At 42.2% G+C, this 27,093-nt stretch overlaps 1 protein-coding gene across 11 annotated transcripts in view; it reads right to left on the reverse strand.

The window, feature by feature from the left end:
- The window catches only part of LOC308196527 (uncharacterized protein), a 129,892-nt gene extending 103,109 nt beyond the window's left edge, over positions 1-26,783 (reverse strand). For all 11 annotated transcript variants that reach the window (XR_013952257.1, XR_013952258.1, XR_013952259.1 and 8 more), the window contains exons 1-3: positions 23,212-26,783; positions 18,138-18,220; positions 1,486-1,591 (exon numbers count right to left, since the gene is read on the reverse strand). The gene's annotated coding sequence lies outside the window, so the exon portion shown is untranslated. The remainder of the gene's footprint in view (positions 1-1,485; positions 1,592-18,137; positions 18,221-23,211) is intronic.
- Between the last annotated feature and the right edge of the window lie 310 nt (positions 26,784-27,093).

Here is a 27,093-nt window from a genome sequence, read left to right on the forward strand (position 1 = left end):
ACATTTAGGATTCCTGGCAAACTACTCCTTTCCCAGCACACACTAAACAAATCCTTGCTATCTAACAGGATGAGAGGATGAATTAACATAACCACTTCTCCACACAGCAATTAGCAAATGAAATCAAAACAAAGGAAATGTCCTCCATTAATCTTTCCCTGCCAAAGAGCACCCGACTGCCATATAATCCACAGCAATTAGCCAAATAATGGGAGCGCAAGAGATTTATCTTGAAGCAGGAATTAGGGAGGGCACGATTAATGTACTGTACATCAAGAGTACAGGCAAAAGCTGGTGATCCCTCCATGCAGGGTTGTTTGAGGAATCTGCAAAGCCTAGTAGCCTGGAACCAGGTTGTAGCACATACCCCCCAAAACTCCCCTTTAACACATCCTGTGTAAGCCTGACTAGCAGTGACTGCATATGGTAGGATCAGAGTTGTACCCAGACTTTAAAGTCTCAGTGGTGCACCTAGGAGCTTGCCACTATCTTCAGTTAAAAGAGGCATTTGGAAGGAGGATTTGAAAATAAATAAATAAATCAATAAATCTGCAGGCATGCAAAAGAGGGTGCAGTAAATCAGTAGAGATACTGATGGTATGTCCCAGCTCACAAGCAGGACCCACATGCTCCACTGGGCTTGGTACTATTTACCAGGGAAGTTATAAGCCAAAACTCAGGACACGTGGTCCCTTTGGCAAAAGACAAAGCAGAGTAACACCAGACTCCTGCTTTTAGTATTCACACCTACACTGTCTCTCCAATATTATTCTGCTGCTTAACAGGATGATGAGAAATATTTTGCAGATCTTATTTTCTAACTGCCGCATGGTCTTGCTTTGGGCTACAGAAGAGCTGTCATGTTCTAGCCAGTTTGTTTTCTCCAGAGTCCCACGAAACGGAATACCAAACATGGAACAGCTTGCAGGGACACCACAAAGCTCTTACACTCACATTTGTATCAGTAATAGGGAGAAAATGAAGAGACAAAATCAACAATGCAGAGAGAAACAATCTTTGTTCTAAACACTGCTGTTAGGCAACATGAGCCTAAAGGCATTTGGCTTCTTTAGCACAATTAACAAGAAGTCAAAAAAAAAAAAAAAAAAAAAAGAGCAATACACTTAAACATTACAAAGCAATAAACTTAAACATTACACATTATGATAAACACACAGGTTTTCTATCATCCAACAGGCTGGCACAGAAGAAGACATTTAAGGAGATTTGCAAAGATGAAGAGCTGTGCCAGAAATGTCTGTGCCAAAGTGTTACTGTGGGACAGTAAACAATTTATAGGCCTGTGACATTAAATGCAATAGGACACAGACTCGGATATGGACTTATCCGAAGACTTATTTCCAGGATACTTTCAACACTACAGAAAATGAGACTTTAGCCAAAAGGAATAGGAAGAGTCCAAACTGCCTACTGCTAAAATCAGTGCTGAAGTGGTATGCAAATACTGTCTTGTCATCAACTTACCAGGCAAGCCGACAGGGAACTTGCTTTGGGCAACTGGTCTCACATAGATGTTGCTGTTAATGAGGCTTTCAGGTATTCAGACAGCTCAAGAGAAACTCTGAGGGCTCTGTAATGAGATAAATTTTTAAATGATCCGATTTAATCATAGATGTGAACTTCATTCTACAATAAGCCTAGTAACAGATATAGTACTCCTCCACTAATACACGGCTTCACAGATTCTATCAGCTGCCATGTTGCTGCATCTTTTCTGTGCTCTAGACCTGTGTCTGATGTCTTTCACACCGCAAATATAATAGAAATAAAGTCGATACAGGGTGGATGCACAAGGCATTCTTGAAAAAGCCTGCATGGACTCACATTTCTACACCTGTGATCTTTCAGTTGACTTGTTTCAATACAACAAACTTGATTCCAAAATCCAGTCCCTCTCCTAGTCCCAGTATATCATACTTGTAATCAGGAAAAATCATGTACCTTGCAGGTGAAGAATATTACTTGTAAGTGAAAAAATATTCAATCCATGTTCATCTAGAGGAGTTACTAACATTTCACACCATGGCTGAGACTCTACTTAGTAAAAACATTTCTGTTTTCTTTCCCCTTTACTTCATCTTTGTATCTTACTTCTTTTCTTTCTCCTCCCTTCCTTTCCTATCCCCTCCCTTGCTTTCTCTCCAAAAAATCTTTTCTGTTATTCTGTCCTTTAAGCTGCACAAGAAGGACATGTTCAATCCTGAACTATATTGTATAGATCTTTTGTATGTGCTTAGCATACTCAAGAGTGGGGGTGTGAGGTAGCAAAAGCAAGGGAAGCAAGAAGCTACATGAAACTTCAACTCTCTTGATGTTCTCACGGCTGTAATCCTTCCCATTTCCCTCGAGTTTTATCAGCTGACCTAGCAGGGTCACTTTGCCCTGGTTGTGGCTATTTGATACGGTTTCCCACAAAATCAGTTGAGCTGTTTCTCTCTCTCACATAGAACTGCCTTCACCATTGTTCCCATGTGTCTCTTTCCTTTTTGAACTGTTAATGTACTGTGCTTCCTAATCATCGGTATTTTTACAAAGAAATGATATAACAGAACAGAGGATACCATTTCTGGTCTCCTCTTTCCAGCATACAGCAGTCATTTGCCAAGTCCTGTGGACTAACTTATCTTCAACTTGTTTGCTACTTTCCAACAGATTACCATGTTTTTGCCACCTTGCACTGGGGATCCTTCTAAATGTGCATGAGAAGACAACAGCAGGTGACCCTCGGTGCTGCCTTCTGGGGCATCCTTAACAGCAGCAACACAAAAAGATTGCGCCAAACTGTTCATCCCTTAAGCAGACCTTTCCACCTTCTCCCACAGTCTGTCTCCTGCCCATTACGGTCAATACATTCTCATGACACAGATCAGCACAGACCTGCCAACAGAGCCCAGCACAACTTCATCTAGCCACTTACAGCAGTTTTTCTGCCAGCATTTGTTTCAAGGGAAGGGAGAAAAGAATGGCATTCAGCCCGTTTACTTGCCCAACTGCCTCACAAAATCGAAATGGTGGGCAGAGCCTCCAAGATGGTCATGTTATGGCTGCAAGGCAATCTTTCTAGCTGTTTTGCTGTAAGCAAACCAGTGGCAAAGAAGTTGTTGTAATAAATTTTTAGTCACTGGGGTATTAACAGACTTTTCCCATGACCCACTCCTAAATCATATTTGTAATGCCTGTCTCATCACTTAGACCAGCCTTTGTTTTAAGTTCCAACATTGCTGGCTGAAACTCTTTCAATATGAGTGCTCTCATTGTCATCCAAATATAGGGATGAATTTCCAAACCTCCTTGTTCACACAACATAAGCAACAAACACGGTGGAACCCTGGCAGCCAGAAGAGCATGGCCTGGTGGTATTTAGTCGGGCCGAGGCTGAACAAAGCTACAACCACACAAGGAAGTCTCGATTGTGTGTACTTGTGCCCCTAAGCAGGGACGTTGTTGTACATTAATTTGACAGCAAGAAAATAGAGATCGGTTTAAAAAGAAAGCTGTATGTCACAATTTTCATCCTAACAGACAGATTTGGGACAAAATCCTCATAATACTGATTGTTGAGATTCTCCTTTGTGAAAGTGTGACAAATCTTATAGCGCATGGGGGGGATATTTTTTAACAGAGTCAACATACAGATGGATGGGTTTTTAGAGAGACAGAGACAGAAATATATATATTTCAGCCAAATACAAAGAGGGAGAAACTGCCTGGAAAAAAATAACTGAGAGTAACTCAGCACGGCTTGGTATTGGGAGCTGAACTTGCAGCTTTGACAAGGCTGACTTTAAGGCGACCTTCAGTGGAGCTCCTTAACAGTGTATGCTGGGCAATCGCTGGTAAATCTTTATTAATTTTAATTGGCGGCACCCATTTATAAGAACCATTAAAAAGGATAAATTGAGCCCATCCGGCGTAATGTCTTTTGTTAATTAGTTTGTCAGCACTGTTTTAATATCCCCTAATGACTTCATATTTCAGGCCTGACATTAAAGGAGACGCTGTGAGAAAGGAAATGGTCTTATCACCGTGTACATTTTTTTCTTTTTTGGAACAAAAAGTGTCCTTCCAGGCCTGACCAAGGTTAGGTGTCATTTAATTCAGACAGACAGGTACCACAAGACTTGGAAAGGCCCTATCACCCTATCCAAACTTCACCTTGCTACTTACCTGCATGCTCTGCTGAGATTTTCTCTCTTTAGAGACCTGTACAACAGCAGAAGAAATTCAAAATCATGTGTCACTAAATTCCCACCCTCCATAGCTTGTCATGGACAAGTCTCCAGTCTCAAAGCACATTCATGTGAGAAAGATAGGGGAGAAGCCTGAGACAGAATCGCAGTAATGTCTCCCTTAAGTACAAGCAAGTTAAACCCCAGAAAGCTGAAGGTCTTTTGATTCACAAGGACATGCACAGCACCAATAAACCAGTCTATCTTGGGGGACACAGTCTTACAGGTGAGAAGCTGAAAGGACCAAGTGCATCAGCAAAGAATGCTTCATGTGGGTTAAATGTTGAACTAGATGATCTCACAGCTCTTTTCCAACCTAAATTAGTCTATGTACAAAACTGATTTGCAAAAGAAGATGAAGAATAAATTATTTCTCCAAGTATGATGCTTGGGCTGGAATAAAGAGAAGAGAGTAAATCCGTGATTTTGGTTTCAACAGTTCTGTCCTTCCTCCCTGTCATGGTTTTGACTGGGACAGAGTTAATTTTCTTTGTAGAGGCTCACACAATGCTGTGTTCTGGATTTTTTAACAAAAAGAGTGGTGATAACATACTGATGTTTTTAGTTGTTGAAGAGCAGTGTTTGCCAGAGCCAAGAAATTTTCTGCTTCTCATGCTGCCCAGCCAGCAAGGAGGCTGGGGGTGCATCAGGAGCTGGGAGGGGACACAGCCAGGACAGGAGACTGACCAAGGGGATGTCCCACACCATATGGCACATGCTGAGCATGACAGTAAAGAAGAAAGGAAGTAAAGAAGGAGGAAGGGGGGACGTTTGGAGTGATGGCATTATGCATGATGAGCCCTGCTTTCCTGGAAGTGGCTGAACACCTGCCTGTTGATGAGAAGTAGCAAATGAATTCCTTGTTTTGCTTTGCTTGTGCATTCTGCTATTGCTTTACCTAGTGAACTGTCTTTATCTCAACCGAAGAGTTCTCACACTTTTACCTCTCTGATTCTCTCCCCCATCACACCTGAGGAGAGTGAACAAGTAGCTGGGTGACACTTAGCTGCCTGCTGGGGCTAAACCACAACTCCCCTGTGCGCATCTTGTATTTCTTGGAATAGCACACTCAAACTGCAAGCTTGGAAGATGGGAAAGTTGGATCCAGTTACAAATGTTAGAAAAACGTGGGTTTTGTACTTCTACTAGATCTTACTAATATTTTAGATCTTTATGTCTCAAATAGGTTATGCAGGTGTTTTTTTTTAAGTTTAATTTTATGTTAGTTAATAAAAGCAACTTTTCTTCACTATGAGGGTGGTGAAGGACAGGATTAGGTTGCCCAGAGAACCTGCGGATGCCCCATCTCTGGAGGCGTTCAAGGCCAGGTTGGATGGGACTTTGGGCAACCTGGTCTAGTGGGAGGGCAGAGGTTTGGAAATAAATGGTCCTTAAAGTCCCTTCCAACCCTCTATGATTCTGTGGTGACTAGCTCAAACTTGTAATCCTCTCTCCAGAATGTGTGTGCACTTGATAAGTTTTATTCAAATAGGAAGCGTATAAAGTAAGAGTCAAGATAAGGGTCAACAGTAGCCATAATAAAAGGCAATGAAACCTATTATTGTCCTGAAGTTTCTTTTATGGGGTTGACCATGTTTTCTTAGGCACCATTCTCTCTCTCCTCTCAGTTCTGCCCCATATGAATGTCTCTGAGCTGAGGAATGCTGGAATTATTCACCCAGGGAAGCATTTCCTTACTGTGGGGTCTGCAGCACTGAAATTTTTATCCCTTCTTAGTCTTGACAGTGCTTGATCAAACAGATTGGGAGATCCTCAAATAATGTTCACTGTCAGTGAAGGGCTTTGTCTTGAGGGATAGAATCTATTAGTTTGTTTTTATTGAGGATTTCAGCTGGTAAGCAATATGAGGAAAGTAACATTCTCCACCAGTTAACACCACACCTGATGCTTTGATGTCTGGTGTTAGTTAAGTTCACATGAGGGTGAAGTGAGTAAGACAGAAACAGATCATAAAAAAAAATAGTTTTTCCTCTGTCTTACATAGCTTTGTAAACCAGGAAGAATTTCAATAATTTTAAGGTGTTTGCATTTACACTGGTAATAGTAAAAGGAAAATTAAATCTTTAGCTGACAAAATAGTATTATCTTTTCTATGAAACTTTAGGGTAACCCATAAATGGCTCTTTATAAGCACTATTCTGAGAACTGTAAAGAGGCATGTTCCACTTTGCTAGATCACCTTTCTGCAAAAAACAAACAGGTAATAACTGTAAAGACTGAATCAGTTATTAGTTTTATTACTGAGCAAAATCCTTGCCTCAAAGTCAACGGACATCTTGCAGTAAAGGTCTGAAGAACTAACCATTTTTACTTTTTCCATGAAAATTTAAGGCTAACGATTTCACCACTTTTTTTTTTTTTTGGCAGATGCAGACAGCACTTGAATATTAAAAGCTGCTCTGTGATGTCCCAAAAGCCATCCTACCATCATTGCAAGACTGTGCCTTATTTCATGTTTCATGCAAATTTATTTTTTTTCAGGGGACTGCTAAAACCATGCCCTATGTGAAGCACACAGTAAAAGCCTGCCTAGGGTAAAATAGGTATTCCCAGCAGGATGAACACCTCTTTGAATGAACTGCCTTTGCAGCTAAATAGAAGTCTTATGTTTTTCCTCCAACCAGCCTGTCTCTTGTGCACTGATGTGCTCTACAGAATTCAGCCTTTCATAATCAAAGCTCTGTGCTACACTGCCAGTATAGTTGGTACTTACTCTCCATTTTGCAGCTCTGACAAATACAAATTTACATAATAGTCTTTCATTTCTATAAAACACCATCCTTCATGATGCATATAGTTTCAGTTTTCACAACAGAGCAAAAACTTGTATTTCCACTGTCCCAGTATTTTCAGCTTTTGTTATACAAAAAATTATACCTTCATAAGTTTCATTTTTGCTACCTAGAGAGTGACAAGAGATTTTCTTCATATGCATTAATTAAATGACCACTGAAACTCAGCTGGGAACTGAGAAAGAAGGAAACATATATTCCTGGTTTTCGTTACATGTAAAAGCCCTGGAATTATATCTACCACTGCCAAAATGTAGCAAACTTGGGCCTAGGACTTCCAGTCTATTCCCCTACATGTTGCAACATTATTTTCACCAGTTGATATCTTTCCTCATTTCATATAAAACTTTCTGTCCTCCTGTACCTCATTCTTGCTTCCTGTCTTCAAAATTTAGGTATCTGATAATCAAATTTCCAAGTACTAATAAAATTTTTATATTTTCATAGAATAAAATTTAAAAGTTTCAAAATGCAGAGCTCTTGACCTTAATAAACCACGCAACTAGCACATTTCAGGTACTTTAATAAATATTTAATACTTTACAGTAAATTGCTAATAAATCTATTTTTTATCCAAAATACAGCTGGCAAAATTCAATCCCTCAAACATACAACTTAGCACCTAAGAAACGTGGCACCCATTACAATAACCTGACTAGTCAAAAATTAGCCTATACTGTTAATTTTAGAAGTATGGATGAACAGAACTACTGGCAGGCTCAGTTCATGACATCCAGACCCTGTTCATTCCAGCACAAGTTCCCTGAGCTCCAAGCTGGTTCTGGCCTCTTTACCTGCCAGGAATCATTGAGGAATTTACATGGATTTATCTGTGTGTCTGGATTATTTAGTATATATATTGAAAATTTTCCTTTCCCTAACAGGGTATAAAGCTGGGGGAAGACAGAGATCACAACCGCTATTTACAAGAACACCTTTTTCTTAATAAAGTTATTATTAGTAGTAGAATTAAGCTGCTACTTATAACAGCAGATAACTACACACAATGCATTCCCTTCACACAGTTCACTCTTTCACACACCATGCACTAACTTGCAGTTTCTGGCTGGAGCAGCAGCTGAGAGGCCAACCCCAGCTGTCACCTCACAAGTGGAGGATTGTACTCTCAGTGGCTTCCAGGCAGGTGCTCGGAGAGCGCAACAAGGGGTCCCCTGTTTCTGCTGCTCTATGTATTTACCTGTAGTCCTTGTCTGCAGATATCAGCTACCACAGCCTCCGATGTGGTATGAGTCATGCGACCTGCTGTTGATCCTGTTGTTTGCCCATGGCCTTTGACAGATTTGGCTGACTCTCATGCTAATTTATCAATGCTTGTGGATTCGATAGCATGACTAGCCTCTAGAGCTTATCAGTTTTTGGGAGACTTTCAGACATGACCTCTCAGCATATACTTTTCCCCTCTTTCACTTACTGTCTTCTGGTGCCCATTTCCACCCCTACATCCATTAAATGCCTGCAGAACCCACGCCCTCAGAAGGAGCCTTTACAACACACACACACACACACAGGAGTTTTTGGCACTTCCGTGGAAAAGCAGAGCTATGAGGCAGGATCATGTGAGCTGTACTACTATTTGCAGTAGATCAAGGAGAGCCAACCAACAGGAGACCTACCAAAATTAGAGTAAAAGCTACAAATTGAATTGTTCACAGTGCATATGAATCTTTTTTCTTAGGGGAACAGCTAAGAACTATAATGGTAAAACAAAGGTAATGTTGCTCAAGTGCTTTTTTATTAACTGTAGCGAATTGTCTCCCAGCATCTGATAGCTCACCCCCTTCCCTTGTCAACTTTTATTCAAATAAAGCCATACACTGAATAATCTGGATCTGGAGCCTATGTACAACTAGCTTCTTACATGTGTTTTGTATAAGAAATAATCTTACTTCTGCTCTTTAGCCAGAAATCCTGTAATTTTGGAATAAAATTCTTGCTGAGAAGGGGGTACTGAATTGCCACTAGATGGCAGAGAGAGTCCCTGCCTTTAATCTCACCTCGGTAGAAAAAAAAAAAAAAAAAAGATCACAGAAGCCCTTTGAAAGCACTGAAAAGGTCTGTCCCTGTCTTCTCCCCACAATGTCATGGATGGGCTTATCACAACAAGCAGATGATAACTGGGCCAGGGCTAGGTGAAGTGCCCATAGCCAGGTTTTACGTGCACAATTTAACACAGATTGAGCACTATGTTTGGGGAGAGGTGAGGGAGGAGATGCTCTCAGTCTGAACTGTGAAAAATAAATGGTGATGCCAGAAGGTTGTAGCAAAGTGAGTGCAGACATCTGCTTCGCTAGCCACACAGTGAGACCAGTGTCAACAGAATGCGCCTCTTGCTTTCTTTATCAGCAGCTCAGCTTCCCAGGGAGAAGAAAATCTGCCTTCTGCTACATTTCACAGGTTGTGGGGGCTCCCATGGCTCAGTACTGCACCAGTCCTTTGGTCAGGGGCACAACCTGTTGGGCTGAGTGAGGCTCCCTGCTTTCCTGACCACTTAGGTTGGTCTAGACACAAATTAACTTAACATACGATACAGGATGAAGAAGAAATTTTCATTCAAATTCATGAATTTACAAATTCATTTCCATGAGCCATTCAGCATACGGACACAGACTTTGTACAAATGGCCAACTATTGAGATAACTTCTGCACCCCAGGCTCTACCCCACGTATTTGAACAATTTCAGCATTTAAATTCATGAGCTTGATATTCTGCCAACTGTCTACCATCTCTTTCACTTCAATGGAATTAGAAAGACATGAAGCAACTTTACAACCTTAAAGGAAGCCATGACTAGTGACCCCTGTCTTTTAGCATCTAATGTCCTGTTTATCACTGCCCTTCCCAGCTTTGCACACTGTTTGGCCATCACAACTGAGCTGAGCTTGTAGCCAGGAAGATTACTTTACACTTAAATTCAAAATGTTTTCTGTCCTGCTCAGTTCTGTTCTGGGGAAGTAGATTAACCTATTTGGTAGTAAAAGTCTTCCAAGTGAAATTTTCATCTTTGCGTTTCTACCTGAACCAGCCCTGCAAATCTCCCACCAGTTCCTTGCTAGTATCCCCCCAGAGAGTCTCACGAGGCCTACTCCCACTGCTCTGTCTCTCTTCAATAAGCAGACAATTAACTTCTAGCTTCTCAAACTGCAGCAGAAGATTATGTAAGAGATCTCCTCTGAGAAATGACCTTTTTACCTCTGTTTTGATGCTGGAACAACTTCACGCATGTATTTTATGTTCCAACAAAAACATAAATTCTGGATGGCTAAGAGAGTCACAACTTCCCTCTGGACTTCTCCCTGCTGTAATAGTGCTACATAAACAAAAGGAGAAATGAATGACAGAGAGTCTGCTTGAAAAGATCCTTTAGAAGAATAAAGATGGTTAATTAAATCAAAAATAAATGTGCTAATGTTTTCTAGACCTGAGAGGAGACTGGCATCTTAGGAACGGCTGGAGAGGCATCAGGTCCTCAGGATAATATTGGCACATAGAAAGGAGTCAGAAAGGCTTAGAGACAACGAAATGTACGTTAAAGAAAGAAGTATGATGTTCTTCCTGGTTCTGGCATTTGTTTTCTTGGGCACCACTCATTGAAGTGAGGGAAGTATTTGCTGAGTATGTAGAAAAATTTAGTGGGTCTGAGGTGCTGATTCCTCAAGCCTAGACACTTAGCGTGCTCATGCCAGGAAAAGTGAAGAAACACTCCAATTCAGTGTACTTAACTCATAATACTTTAACAATCATCAGCGACATCCTTCAGAAGACAGCCTGCACAATCCCATCAATTGGACCAGGAGAGGCAGTGAAAAATCCACTTGGAAAGCATCAAAGTGTGTGGACAGTCCCCACATATTTTGAAGGAGATAGTTCTTTCAGATCCAGTTGTAGCTCAGACAGCTCACAGAAACAGCTCTGCATTTCCCCCATGCAGAATATTAGGGTACTAAGCAATACCTTTCAGAAAGATTCACTAACGCAGTTTTTGCTGTTTATTCTGCACAGAGATCTCATACAAAACTCTCTGCCCTCAGGGTGATACAGTAATACAAGTTCACTCACATGAACTCATTCATGATCTGAGCTGGCAAAAAATAAGGCAGTTCAATTGTTCAAAAACAAAGTATTAAAAAGATAGGAAAAAATTTCACATAATTGATTACAATTGTTTGCACAGTTTTCTAGAGATGGCCTAGTTACATGAAATACAAATAGCCAAATAACTTACATGACGGTAGGACTCCCACATTCACTGACAGCTATGCAGTGACATTGATCAAGTCCCTCTTCATGACAGAATAAACCTGATATTGCCCTCATCCGTGCAGAAATAGCAAAGTGGGAACTGTGGATTTTTCTGTAAACTGAAAATCAAACTAATTCAGCAGGAACACTTTGTTACAGTCCATCCAATAAGCATATTATAGATCTTAAAAGAAGGAGGATTCACTTTTCTATTTATACACATCATTTATTTACTAAGTCTTTGAAATCCCTCAGAATCTGATGAAGCACAGGTTGGATAAATGGACTGTGAGTTAGACTGCAAACTTGCTGAACTGTCAGACTCAAGGGGCTGTGATCTATGTCACAAAGTCCAGCTGGAGGCCAGTCACTAATGGTGCACAGCAGGGGTGATATTGGGGCCAATATTAGTTAACATCTTCATTAATTGTCTGGACACTGGGATAGAGTGCACCCTTAGCAATTTTGCAGCTGATACAAAATCGGGAGGAATGGCTGACACACCTGATGGTTGTGTTGCCATCCAGAGGGACCCTGAAAGTCTGAAGAAGTAGGCCAACAGGAACCTCATGAAATTGAAGAAAGGGAAATGTCAATCCTGCACCTAGAGTGGAATAACTCCATACACCTGTACAGGCTGGAGGCTGACCAGCTGGAAAGCAGCTCTGAAGAAAGGGACCTAGGGATTCTGGTTGAACATGAGCCAGCAATGAGCCCTTGTGGCAAAGAAGGCCAATGGCCTCCTGTGCTGGATGAGGAACAGTACTGTCGGCAGTCTGAGAGAAGTAATCTTTCCACTTTGCTCAGCACCGGTGATATCCTACCTGGAATGATGTGTCCAGTACTGGGCTCCCCAGAACAAGGGATATGAACAAACTGGAGCAAGCTCAGTAAAGAGCTACAAAGATGATTAAAAGACCAAAGCTCCCGTCACACGAGGAGAGGTTGAGAGAGGTAGAGTAAACAACTGGAGAAAAGGCAGCTCAGGGGGTATCTTATTAATGTGTACAAATCCCTGATGGGAGAAAGTAAAGACAGACCTAGATTCTTCTTAGGGGCATCCAGTGACATGTCAAGAAGCAGTGGGTACAAACTGAGATACAGGAAATTACATTTAAGTATAAGAATAAACTTTTTCAGGGTGAGTGTCCAAATATTGGAACAGTTTGTCCAGAGAGGTTATGCAGATAATCCTTGGAGATTATCCAAAAATGTGACTGGACATGGCCTTGAATAACCTTCTTTAGTTTTGAACAGACTTTGGACTATATGATCTCCAGGGGCTCCTCAATATTTCTGTGATTCTGTGAGCCTATTCTGGACTTTATCTCAAGATTTATTGCTTTTAGTAGGTAGTAATCCCCATGATGTGGATTGAAGAGAAGATACATAGGAGGTACTTCCTAGAACACACTATTTCATCATAACTTTATTCAATGGCCACGTATTGTTCTCTAGATTTGTGTATTCTGGCTGATGCCTCCCAGTATATTTGTATATGCATGTAAGGATTCAGCAGTGTCCCAGATTCAACTTTCTGAGCAATCACAGTCTCATACTCCCCAACTGACAGGTCATGAAATATCCATGTAATGTTGATATCTACCATAGTTCATGTCAATTCTGAACTTACTGCACCCTCAAAGGTTATTCAGAATGTTCAGGACATGCTGAAGTGCTTTACAGTAGTGAGACACAATCTTTGTTTCAGACTTTTGTGGCTTCTTGTGGGTTGGATGTATCTCATGCATACCTGGAACCAGAGCTTTTGGTTCCATTTTTTCCAAATGATTTCATATGTGGTTCACACATACCTGAATCATCCTGTAAAATGATTCTGTAAGAATGTGCAGTAAACAAGGGCAACCAGACCTGATTTAAAAGCACACAACTGTTCAGAAACAAAGCACCAAAGTAAAGTAATTGCAGCTGATGTTCATTTGTGGATCAAGTCCCAACTAGACTGAAGAATGAATATCCATCTTTGAAGCATTCTGAAGCTGTACTCCCCTACGACAACACAGTTAGCTACATCCTTCCTTTTCTGCTTAAGAAGCAGTGTATTTACTGCATATGAAAAACTTCTGAAAGAAGTAGATGTTATCTTCTTCATCTCAATCAAAATTTTCCTGGTGTAGTATTGCTTCAAAAAAACAAAATCCTAGAAAGACTGTATTTAAAGATGCATAAATGTGAGATCTCATAGAATTTTAAATAATTTACAGTTGTTACACTGTTAGGAAATTTTATTTTTATACTACTACTTATAAACATAAAAACATGTTTCTGTTTCACCAGTGTGACTCAAGAAATTAGTGTTATGTTGTTGTGAGCCCAGGAACTGAGGGTTTCTCAAAATTCTTACTATGCACAAGGAATCAACAAGACCCAACAACATAACTGTGTCACAGGAAAAACAAAGCTAAATGAAAACTGCAAGTGCAAAGCTTCTGGCAGGAGCTTTGCACAGCAGAGGGAGCAGTTGCCCTGAGTCACTTTTTTTCTTTTCATCATACTTTCTTTTCCCCCTCTTCTGTTGAGGAGGGGGAGTGAGACAGCAGTTGTGCTGGAGTTTAGCTGCCCAGCAGGGTAAAACCACCACAGGAACAGTGAGAGCTGTGGGAAAGAACACTATAATTTGCTGTAAAAACAGTATCTTCATTGAGTCCATGGTTTATGATAACACTTAGGGTTATGGTTTTTAGTTCCTAAGATTGTTTGTAGAAAGTGTTTTGAAAGATTCTCTTGAGAATAAGACATGAGAGTTAAAAGGTGAACAAAACATGTATGACTTAAAAATGAGTAAAGAATCCTTGCTCAGAATGGGACCCAATAAGAGCTACTCAGTCATCTGTGAAAGAAGTAACTACTTGATTTACGATTAAAAGCAATGCCTAGATTATTTTCAATGAACAAGACCACTTAATCTGCAATAAATTGCCAGACTCCAGAACAGCAACATATAAGAACCAAATTTATCATAACCACATCATATGAAAGCAACCTCCACTTTTTAGAGACCAAGGAATTGATAGATGTTGCCTGCAGCATCAACTTCCTCTAAAGAGCCACTTTTCAAGACAGAGGGCATCAGTGTCCTCAACAAAGTGAGTGAGAATGCCTCCAAGTATGGCTGCTACCTGTATCTGCCCTGCAGCTGGCCACACACTCACAGTGGGTATCCTGGCAGATACAGCAAGGGTACTGACTACCAAGAAGTAAAACAGGACTCCATACACTCAGCTCTTGGACAGGCAACAACCACCTATTTGAACAAAAGTACAAATTGGCCATCACTGTAACCCAAGTGACCAGAAACTCCACATACAACTGGCGAGGCTCTGGCCCTTTGTAACAGCTGGTCTCAGTCCAAGAATAAGCTAGGCATCCATATGGATGGCTGTGAATTGGCCAGTATCCATCCATAAACACAGAAAACTGCTGCAGTTCAACCCACAAGTGTTCTTGGAATCTGCTCGCTACGGCTTTAGAAGAGGTCAAATAGAAGGTGCTCAAAAAAATATTTATGCTGTGATCGCCCTGGTTGCTTTACTTGGGCAGCTAACTCTGTGTTGTGACAGACAGCTGGGACATACATATAGTGAGAGGCTGATCTGTATCCACGTTTAAGCACTTGTGTTTCATGCAAGCACATGAACTGTACAAGAGGAATTTAGGGGACATAGCAGCTGCATTCTGAGGAGAGATTTCTCTCTTTTATTTGGAGACATGCAGGCTGTGGGGGATATAAGTGAGAATTATAAAATCTTGAAGGTGGTGGAGAAAGAGCAGAACTGTTACTCATCAAACTTTGTAATATTAGAAGTAGGGGCACTCTCTCAAACTATGCGCAAGATAGCTAAAGCAGACAAAGTAAATAACTTTTCTTTATGAACAGAGCAAGTAGTGAATTTGTGGAATGTGCTGTCACACAAGATTGAGCAGAACAATAATAGCAGCAGCCTTGACGAAAAGAGCAGACTGTACAAAGAGGATTAATTATGGGCAACAGCTTCAAAACAGGTATGGAAATAGGCACATGTGTACCTCATTATTACCATAATACAATGACTGTGGATGCCAGGGAAGAATGAGGGGAATGCACAACAGGAAGTGTTCAGGATCATGTCCTAGCCCTAAATAGGATCGCCTGCTGTTACTGCCAGAGGTAGATATACTAACCTAGATGTGCCATAGGTTTGGCACAGTAAGGCACTTGTAACACTTTTATGCTTGAAGCCATGACTGGGGAAAAGTCATCAACACCACAGGCCTAAGAGCCCTGCCTCCCTGTAGGAAAAGCAGTTAGTATAGCAACCAAAATTACAGCGACCTGTGATTGCTGTCATACCACATAACATACTTGAAAATATGTGTAGAAGTTAAAAAGTGATAGCACAAATTTTGGAGTTCTGTTGCCCATTAGAACACAGAAGCTAAATTCAGAATGGTTTCTGTTATATCCCTCTAGCTGCAACGACTACATTTTTTGGAAAAAAAAAAAAAAACTCCTCTGTTTTGTTTTCCTCTATATGCAGTTCCTGTCCATAACACTCCCTGCTGCAGAGGAACTATTTTTTTGTGCCTGTTGTAGTAGGGACTTCTCCACAAAACTTGCATCCAAATAAGCTTGCCTTATAACTTCATAAAAGAGGCATCTAACAATGACCTAGCAATGAAAAGCCTGTCCCTTTCTCATTGTATGAGAACACAGATTTTTAAGAGAAAAATCTGTCATTTGCTAGCATTCAGACACATGCTGACTTCCTCTGAGCACAACAAAGTTTACCTGCTTCCTTCCTTCTCCATTCAGATCCCACAGCTGTGACAGACATGTTACTAAAACACACAGCATGTGTGCCACACATCCTTTTACCTTCCTCTCTCCATTTCTGCAGCCCTGAAGAACTGAAAGGAAACAAAGCTGGGTAGCAGCCATCTGGATGTATCCAAGGCCCCACCAAAGGCTCATGAGACCTGACAGACTTGACAAAGTTACTGCTCCTCCCAGGTATTAAATGCCTCTTTTCCCAGAACTCTTCACAGCTACATGTGCACTTATACGCTGTGCAACCCCAAAGCCTTCTGGAGCACAGGATTTGCTGTATTACTTTAACTACAGGGCCAACTGCAATGGCCGCTGCTCTACACATAGAAGAAAACTTGACACAGCAAACTTAACCAACATCGTACTGTAATGGATGGGCAGGGGGGTTTCTGAATAAGCTTGTGACTCCCTGGGAAGAAAGATAAGAGAGAGAGAGACGCCATCTTATCACAGTGGAGCCCACTCATTTCTCAAGTCAAAGGAAAATGTCTGTTTCCATTCTTTCTGAAGGCAGCCAGGCCAGTGAGAACACACATTTTTTCTTACCGAGATCTAGAAAATATGTCCATACATTAGCTCATTTCTTGGTGTTCCAAATTTAACCTGAAATCATAGTGTTGTATAACACAAGAAGCCAAGCACTGCCCAGAGAAATAGAAATTTTGTCCAGCTCATGCTTCAATGGGAACTGGACAGCTGGAATTTGTCTGTTAAGTATTTGGTAGCAGGATTAGTTACATTGGTCTGATAGCCTAGAAACTGAGTCCTTGGAAATTAAAACAGGAAAGAACCTATTAAAACTACCCAGTTCCTCCACCTGGCATGATGTGGGCATAACCCACTCTCTACCATTAGGCAGAACCCACTTGACAAGGTTGCTGAGCTAGCAGAGAACAGGGCCGGGTGACAAAAGTCCTGTCCTACACTAGAATCCTTCCCAGTGTAAGATTCTGGAGCAGTGTCAACTATTCTAACACCAAGAGCAATAAATGAGAAAGTTAGGTTCTCAGCAGCAGAAAATAGTTGATCTTTGCCAAGATCAGTTTCTTTTCAAATAATTTTTCCTCACAACTGAGCTATTCATAAGATGACCTTCTTCCAACCCCTAAGTAAAATCATACAACCATATGATCCTGAAGTCATTCTGGCTGTGGGAAATGGATAGCTATGTAAAAATATTCCAAAGAAGAAACAAACTGTGAAATGGAAAATAAAAACAGGATGTCATTAGAACACGTTGAGAATAGCCAGGCCTTGGCATCAGACATCAAACTCACTCCTTGGCATTAATCATCAAACTTCTGTCTAAACTGATGTATAAATTTCAAGTTTTATAAATTCTAGGTGAATCATATGTCAATTATTAGGAATAGCTTTATTTTTAATTTTCCTGAGGAGGAAAAAAAATTATGCACATTTTTATTACGAAACCACTAGATGTCACTCTTCCCATTTTTTCTAATGTCTACACCATCTGTAACATTTCTATTCCCAAAAAACTGCTAAATAATCACAGTAGTGATTACAAATGATCAAATATGGCACAAAGCCTACACAAACACAGCCTCTTTGTATGCCTGAAGAAAAAAAAATCTGCTGGTCAAATACCCACGGGTCAAGGTGTTTTGGAGCTGAGGCTTAGATTCAGCACCACCTCCAGTTGGAGAGGGTGAAAAGTATAATGTCCATAGTTATAGGCACAGACTTATTAACCGTTCAATGAATTTTGAGTTCCAATGCTAACAAAATTAACAACCTGGGCAGAAAGCAACACCTCTTGAGCCTTTGCAGGCTCAATGCTCATACCCCCAGTACATAGGTATTAGGCCCTCCAGTGTATTACTTATACAATATTCCCTCAGTAAACTTATATTTTTAGCCCACAGCCAGAAAGTGGCTTCCCTCTAATACAGCTCAATGTGACAACATTGAGGAACCAGTGCTCTTTGCACTACACCTTAACTCCCATGTAAACCCCGTCCTACCTCAGAAATCTGCAGTAACAAATTCTCTCCTCTGCAGGAATATAGATGTCACTGGGTAGCATAAAGCACATTCAACAAGGTACCTACAAAAGATACAGGACATTAGTTAATGTATAAGTATCATTGCCAAGAGAGTAGCAATTTTCAGCAAACCAGGGTAATAATGAAAAACTGCACTGTCCATTTATTTAAGGATAGGACTGGGTTTGTTCTAGTTTGACTGGGATTCGCTTCAAACTACTTCTTTCATGTTGTTTTCAGGTCCTCCTTTGGCATCCTAATGTGCCAGCTTTCCTCTGAGGAAGGAGATATATACTGCAAAGAAGGAATGAAGAAAAACTGATCCATTGGTAAAATACAAGCAGAGCTATGTTCTGGATGGCTTTCATATTGGGAAGTGCATTTTCTTTTCCTAAGGGCCTATATGTTTTATTTCTGGGAACTAAACTGGAGGAAGTTTAGTTCACTCCGAACTCAAGTGAAGTGCAAACTAAGACAGCAGGGCAGTCCTTCTGGTCCTTTTCTTATGCCATGACTCAAGAGTTTGCAGAGGTTCTGTTTGAAGAAGGAAATGCTGTGACTCCTACAACACTTTTCAAAGAGTTTTGAACTCTTTGAATGGGGATCTTCAGGAACACCCTGCAAGCAGTATCCACTCACATTCCAGTTTCCTCACATTTCCTGTGCTTGTCAAGACGGGAGTGAATGTTGACTTACTCTAGAGTGAATGTCTAATACATCATGCAAGTAAGTGCTTCCACTCTGCAGAGAGCACCAAAAAATAACACCATTGTCACATTCTTGTCAGTAAGTTTGGCATAACAAGGCTGTGAATACATTAGTAACAGTGTGTAGAAAAAAAAAAAGAAAAAAAAAAAAGCACATCAGGAGCCAGGAGATTAACACTGACAAGAAGAATGTACCATTTATTAATAGAAGTAAACCTAGCTTTTGAATGAAACATTTTACTAATATTCTTCTAATAAACTCCTCAATGTAGAACAATACCTTTCAGTTTACGACATAATAGAGCAAATCAATGTATTGCAGCTCTAACTTCAAAAAAGGAAGATGGAAGTCTGATCCATCAAAATTTGCATTTCCAACAGTAAAAAACAAACTAAGCATTTCCTTAGCATAACTAATACCATTCCAAGTAATAATCTCCAGTCTCCAAGATTCATCTTGTTATAGCAATTAACCCACTTTCCAAAAAATATTGCAGAGAAGTCTTTCCAGAGGGACAGAATTCATTCCCTTACCATTTATGTTGCCTAGAAACAAAAGAAGGCTGGCTTGTGTCCCCATCAAATCTCTGCTCTGCCAAAATCTTCCTGTGTGATCTTGACCAAGTCACTCAAGACAAGTTTACACCTCACAGCAGAGAACGCTGCAAAGTTTGTTCCCAAATCAGGAATGCATGTGGCATGGCACGGCTCTACCAACACGGGCCAGAGCCAGCACTGGTACATTCAGATACCATTGCATGGAGGGGGTTCTGAACCAGTCAGCTGGTTCAGTCCACTGCACAAACTGTTGTAGGTCAGTGATCACACAGCTCAGGTGTCTTTTCATCTTCAGTAAAAGCACGTGCTCAGGTTCTCTAACTCTTTTCTCCATTTGCGGAATGTGAAGAATAGCACTCTCATGTTTTGCAAAGATGCTGTAGGTGTATCGTCAAGAAAACAGGTGAAGCATGGAGACAGCACAGTACCAGAGAGGAGGAGGAGGGAGGAATGCAACACAGATCTCTGAAGCCTCTGGAGCACTTGAAAGTTTCTTTGGTGCAATAACTTTATCCACGGCTTCAAGAAACAAAACATCCATTACTACTGAATCACACAGATAAAACTGGGAACACTAAGGATAAAGCTGTGAACAGCAAACTGCTTAGGAGCAATTTTACTGAGAAAATAATTAGAATTAATCAAAAAATTCTTGAGAAAACATCTCTGTTCTTGCAAAATGCCAGTTTATTGAAATTGGTTGAAGAAAAACAAATTTCTGCTAAGAAAGGTTACTCGGGTTCAGGGAGGATTTTCTGATCAAACCAAAAGGGAGAGATGCCAATTCCAGAATGTCCTGACAATCTGTAGGGTCACAGATAGGAGAGACTGAAGTTCAGATTGCATGCACACTGGGACTTGGCACAGGGAATTGAACCTAAGGTTCCAAATAATTTCCTGACCTACCACACCTCTGGCTAGCTTGGGAGAAGTGTCTTTTTTGCATATAGTTGAATGCTCACTTTCACCCATAGAAGAAAGCCTCACATTGCAGTCCAAGGTCACTACACCTATTTGGATGTGAGAAATGTATGCTCAAATTTCTATTCCACATGAAGCACTGGTGGGATTTGAACGTTGCTCCTCCAACAAACCAAATACATAGCCTGAGTGTTGGCGCATTTGTTATTCTGGTTCCAGTTAAACCTTTCAGAGGTGTCTGGTTTTGTCTGTTTCAATGCAGAACAGGAAAAAGGGTCTTATGGGAGTAGCCCATTTCCTCCCCACCTCTAGAGAAAATATCAGATAGAAAGGAAAATAAGAATTTTATGATTAAAGAACCTTCTAGTTTTATCTAAAAGCACACTGGAGAAGGTAATGAACTTTAGAATCAGGTACACTTATTTCCAGTTTATGTTACCCAGCTGTTTGGATTTTGGTTTTGATGTGTTTGGTTTTTTGTTTGTTTGTGTTGGGGTGTTTGTTTGGTTTGTTTTTGTTTGTTTGTTTGTTTTCTAGTGTAACTTCAGACTCTAACTTCGCTATGTCTGTTTAGCACTCCTATAGAAGAAGAAAGCTCTATTAACTATAACTAGAGTTTGCCTCTCTTCAGAAAACAAAGCCTTTTTCCTTTCCAGCTAGGTAGAATACTTAATACCTGTTAACTATTCATATTCCTTTCACAAAAATTTGATGTAAAACCATTTCAATCTATGGTCCTTCTCCGAAGGAAACAGCTGAACTTCAGACAGCATCTATTCTTACCATTCTTGCACTAGGCACCCAGGTATCAAGGTGGTTTTTCTGTTCCCTCTCTGGATGAATTAATCTTCAGATGCCACTTCTGCACACAACTCAAAACTCTAGCTTTTGGTCTCACACCCTGCCTCTAAGCTGGGGTGGCACAGAAGCAAGATGTTTGTCCCAACCCTGAAATGCCACAGCCATGCCCTGTCTAAGTCCCTTTCATCAACAGGGTTATTACTAAGAACAAATGAGAAACTCCAAATAAAACTAATCCATTGTAAAGTTCTGATCACCATGTATAGTCTTTGCCTCCTTCCAGCGAGTCCTATCCTTTCAGCCTTCTTGCGTCCTGCTGTCTAGATCTCTACACGCAGGAAGATGTGTGGCTGGTGTATTATTCACCGTGTGACAGATGGGATGAGGGGTGCCATGTGACAATGTGCTGGGTTATGTGACATGGCAAGGTCAGTCAGTTGTGTTATAGCTCAACAGGCCAATGATAAAGGAAGATAAATGCACAAGTTTCACAAGTATTTGCTGACATTTCAGTAGTTGATTGGATTCATGCCTCTTTCCTCTTAGATCTGACCTACATAGGGAAGGTAATCAGTATAACTGCACCTGAACAGGAAAACGTGCAGTCACTGTATTGGCCACTGATGAAGTCATTCTTAGCTGCCCACAAAACAAGGGCTGTTCTGGCACTGTTATGCCAGTCAATCACCCAGACAGACTAAAGGTTATATCAGCTTTGCAATCAAACAACAGAACCTTTGCTGTTATCTTTAGAGATATTCCTGAATAGACCTGCAGCAAAAACAGAATTAGGGGCAAAGGTAGAATTCCTGCTATGAGCAAAGATCTACTGCAACATACGCGTAATGCTTGGCAGTACACTGACCTCATAAGAGTTTCCTGCACAGCAGACAATTTCATTGCACTAGATAAAGACAATTTGTATAATCAGGCTCAAGGCAGTACAGTTGTGAGTTGGAGAAAACTAAACACAGATAAAGGAAACAACACACAAACAAAAACCACCACTTAAAACATGACTTTCAAATCTCTAACTGAAAGTAGCTTCAAAAAAAATCAAACAAAAGAGGTAGTTTGCATAATCTGTAAAAACAATATTAGTAAGAAAATTTCCATTAAGCCACTCTGCTCTGATGTTCCAGCCTGATATACACCATTTCTCTCATTTAAGTGCAGTAACTGGAACCCATGAGGCTGTTTGTATGAACAAAGGTCAGAGTTTAGCTTACTTTACCATCAAGAGAGCCCTTCAAATCAGCAAAAACCCTCCCCCTCTTCAGTGAACAATACATTAGGCCATTGATTTTCAGTCAGAGAAGAAAGGGCCATAAAGGCATTTTACCAGGTCATATAGGTCCTTCTCCCTCCTCCCAAAAGCAGGATCAACGCTAACTAAACCATTCCTGACTGAAAACTGACGAACAGTGCTTGAAACTTTTCAGTGATATGGACTCCATATTCTGCTGAGACCACTGGTTCCAGTTTTCCCTTGTCCTTGTGGAAAGTTTTTTTCTAATTTCTAACTCTCTCATTACGTTTTAAACTTACATCCCTTCTTGTTCTGTGTATCATGGCAGTGCAGAACACACCTATTTTCAGTGGCCTTTTCTGTGCCTAAAGACTGCACCCTCTCAGACTTCTCTTCCCGTAAGTTAAACAAAGTCAGCTCCCCCATTTATTCCACATGAAAACCAAGGGTCACATAAATATGTTCACAGAAGAGTAAATACAAATAATACCATACCTTATGTAATTATTTTGCTTAGAAAATCTGCAGCTAAGAAGCTGTAGAGGTCTCCTCCCCACCCCTTCATGGAGCACAGCGCTCTGCTAACCTGTCAGGCCCAGGCCACCCCGGACTCCCCCACACGTCCCTCGCAGCCCTCCAAACCCCAGCTGGCCAAACCTCGCTTCCTGCCCTGCGGCCCCTCACTTCCTCTCACAGCTGCCACCAGAGTCAAGCCTGGAAGAAAACGTGAATCTCCAGGAATGCCCCACGGTTTTCCTGTGGGTGCAGGGGGAGCCGTGGTCCATCGGAGCACAGCTCGCAGGGGAAGAACCCTCACCAAGTACGCTGCAGGCTGTCTGGTGTCATACAGAGGCTCTGGGTGACTCAGGCCAGCGGAGAACATCAGCTCAAACAAACTTACAGGTGCCTCTGAAACAAGCATTCTGAACACACACACGCAAATAAACAGAATATTAAAAAAAAAAAAAAACCACTGAAGGAAATCGAATGTTTTCTGATAACAGCTTTAGAGCCACTTCAACTCCGGGAAATAGCACAAGAGGATTTTCACCGAACTCTTGCAGGCATGTAGAAAAGGGAACCCACTCTGAAAGTTTCAAAAAAGGAACTGAGCGGCACAGAGAAGTTCAAATCACAAAGAGGCCAAGACAGCACAACCCCTGTCCATGTTATAAGCAACACAATGTTACATGAAAGGCTCCAGTTCACACTAAGAAACTGTATATGCTAATTAAACCACGGAAACAGTGACCTAAAATTGCCATCAAGAACTAGAAATCTCTGGTAGGTGTTTTAATTGCTGTTATGCAAGTTCACAGAGACACTGCTTAAATAACAGTCTGATGCTGTTGAAGATTTAAAACAATAAATAGAATTACAGCATAAACAGAAATGATTGGCAGAAATCAAAAGATGAAATATTAATCAAAATGTAGAAGACATTACAAAACAGAAAGCATTATCAGTCACTACTGTCCGTGTTTACAGGAACAAATTTTGGACCCCATGTAACAGAGACAGAAATCCCAATTTGCCTGTAACAGCAGAGGAAAGATATTTTTTTTTTTTTTTGCTCTCTATGCTACTTGAAGACATTCATCACATATTTTGTACAAGGAATGGTCTGGGTTGGAATGGACCTTAAAGACCATCCAGTTCCAGCCCCCACCTCCCACCAGACCAGGTTGCCCAAAGCCCCATCCAGCCTGGCCTTAAACAGTTCCAGGGATGGGGCATCCATAGGTTCTCAGGGCAATCTGTTCCAGCATCTCACAATCCTCTGAGTAAAGAATTTCTTCCTAACATCCAATCCAAATCTACCCTTTTTTAGTTTAAAGCCATTACTCCTTGTCCTATCACTCCACTCCCTGACAAAGAGTCCCTCCCCAGCTTTCTTGTAGGCCCTCTTTAGGTACTGGAAGGCTGCAATGAGGTCTCCCTGGAGCCCTCTCTTCTCCAGGCTGAACAAACCCAACTTCCTCAGCCTGTTTTTGTAGGAGAGGTGCTCCAGCCCCTTGATCATCCTCACAGCCCTCCTCTAGACTCATTCGAACAGGGCAATGTCCTTCTGGTGCTGGGGACCCAGAGCTGAAGGCAGTGTTCCCAGTGGGGTCTCATGAGAGCAGAGTAGAGGGGGGAGAATCACCTCCCCCTTCCAGTCCCTGGTTGTCGCAGCCACAATAATCTGCTGCCAGCAACGAGAGGCAGCGTTTATCATCCATTACACAGCCTGTGCCACAGGTAACAACATTCACGGACAAGGAAATGTCAGCTGAGGAGACAAGGCAGCGACATCTCTGTCCTCTGCTGTCACCCCACGCACGGTCAGTCCACACTGCAGGGACCAGCTCACTCAGCACAGCTGGGCTCTGTTCTTTCCCAACTAAACAAAGCATAGTGCTATGTTATTACCTTAAAATACTGATCTCCTGCTGTCGCAATGTTATTTAAGTGATGGCCAGAAGGGAGGGACGCTGCCTAATAATTAACTAAGACAAACTGAAACAAAAAATCCCCTGATCAGCCTTATTTTGAGGCTTGCTGATGATTATAAGCTACATTTCCTCTGAGTGTGCATTTCAAGGCATTAAAGATACATGGATAGTATTTCACTTCTATTATAACACATCATTTTAATTCTTAAGAATAACTCTTTTAAGATTAATTCTTTAATTCTTAAGAATAATTCTTAATGGGCCACAAATGTTAACTAATCTTAAATATATATATATATATATATATATATGGATGCAAGTCAGGGTTATTAGCATTTCCCTCTGACAGAGGGAAAAGCTGAAGTACAGAGGGCAAGAATGACCAACCATGAATAAGTGACGGAGTTCAAAATTGAAGCCAGCATCCTTGCTTCTATGGTAGCTGTGCTTAAATTTCAGCCAGGGGAGGCAACGCAGCTCCAACAGAAGCATTTAAAAGCTTTGCGCTATCCTTTCCCCAGTGCTGTCACTGGATGTACACCTGCCACTCCACCAAAATGCAGGTGCTGCCCCCCAGTATGGCACTGCACTGCCATCTCATGCTGAGCACACTTCTGGTCCTGTGTTTGGAGCGGAGCTAGGGGAGGAAGGGATCCTGGAATGGACATGGTGAACTGGGCGGACGAAACATGTCTGCTCAGGGGCTGTAGTGGCTCCTGCCACAGGCTCTACAGCCTCTTAATATAAGGAGTCAACATCCACCAGTCTCCACTTGCACACAGGAAAAAGGCAAAGACAACTGTAACAACACTAGAAATCTTACTGAGGTGATAAATGAGCACTGCTCAAAGTCCCCACACAATAGAAAATCCTTACTCAGAGAAGACGCGTTAAGTATTATTGAAGTCAATGTAGGTTGCATGAAGCAATACTGGTTGTCTGTTTTGGAAGGCTGAAGGAAGGAAGGATGCAGGGGCATGGATTTAGCTTAATTTTCCTGAGAGAAAAATCACTTTTTGGCAATTTGGGCAATGCTGAGTTCAAAACAGATGCTGCATTCAAGTGTTGTGCCCTCAGAAATAATCTCATGTGAACATCTGCCCACGGAACGTTACAGGAAAAGTGGCATTTCACTCTGAAATCCTCTGGCAGTCTCCACAAAGGTTATACCCAGTTCTCAGGACTTCAGATCCCACAGCAACCATCCCCAGGATGTATTTCCCTCCTTCCCTATCCTGCTGCCAAACAACAGCCCTTTGTGTGGGTTGCTAAACGCGAACATTTCAAGATGCCCTTTAGCAGGTTCCTCAACAGCTGACACATTACTGTGTATGTGCTTCTTTTACGTTCAAGTTACAAAACATCTTTATGCTAGAGCTTCCATAAATGCATTAATGACATGTGGGACATTAATATGACATGGGTGGGGAGGAAACATGGCTAGCAGTCCTGCCCATGCCATGGCTGGGCTCTGCAAGAGGGGGACAGAGTGGTGCTGGCAGCACGTGGGACAAGGAGGGGCTCCCTCATCTCCTGCATTTTGCAGAGACCCCTCTGACCGATGTTTTGCCATGCCGCGGGAGGGCTGAAACAGAGAACCAGGTCGTGAAGTCAAGGCAAAGCACCTGTACATTTGCCTGCGGTGCTCCTCCAGACTGTATAAGGATGAATTTTGGCTCTTCACAGGCAGAAACATCCTACAGGGGCCTCCTTTGAGAGGGACGGGGTTCCCACAGCACGCCCGGAGGTGGGCTGTTGGGTCCCCACCAGGAGAGCCCTTCCCTCACTGCCTCTCCATCCCTCGGCCTGGGCTACCGTAAGCCAGAAGCACCCCAGCTCCCCTCTCCGCCACCCACAGGACCCTACCTGGCGGCCCCACCCCGACTGCCGCGTCCTCCAAGCCCACCTCCATGAGGAGATCCATGAGGAGACGCCTCCCCCTCACCCGCGCGAACCCCCCCCCCTCCCCCGCCCGCCGAGGGCCCCGCCGGCTCCATCCCCGCCGCTAACGGCCGGGGCCGCCCCTGCCGGCGACCGTTAAACGGCCGCTGCCCAGCGCCGCCCCCCCGCCGGCGCCGCCCCCAGCGGCTCCATCGCCGCCCGTTATCGCCCGGCCCAGCCGGGCCCGGCCTTATCGCCCCCGGGCAGCGGCGGCAGCAGCAGCGGCGGCGGCAGCAGCATCATCCCGGCCGGCCCCGAGAGCTGCTGCCGGGGGCGGAGCGGGGCTGGGCGGAGCGGGGCCGGTCCCTGCCCGGCCCCGGCGG

Source organism: Anser brachyrhynchus (assembly GCF_964034855.1).
Source record: "Anser brachyrhynchus genome assembly, chromosome: 5".
NCBI classification, from domain to species: Eukaryota; Metazoa; Chordata; class Aves; order Anseriformes; family Anatidae; genus Anser; species Anser brachyrhynchus.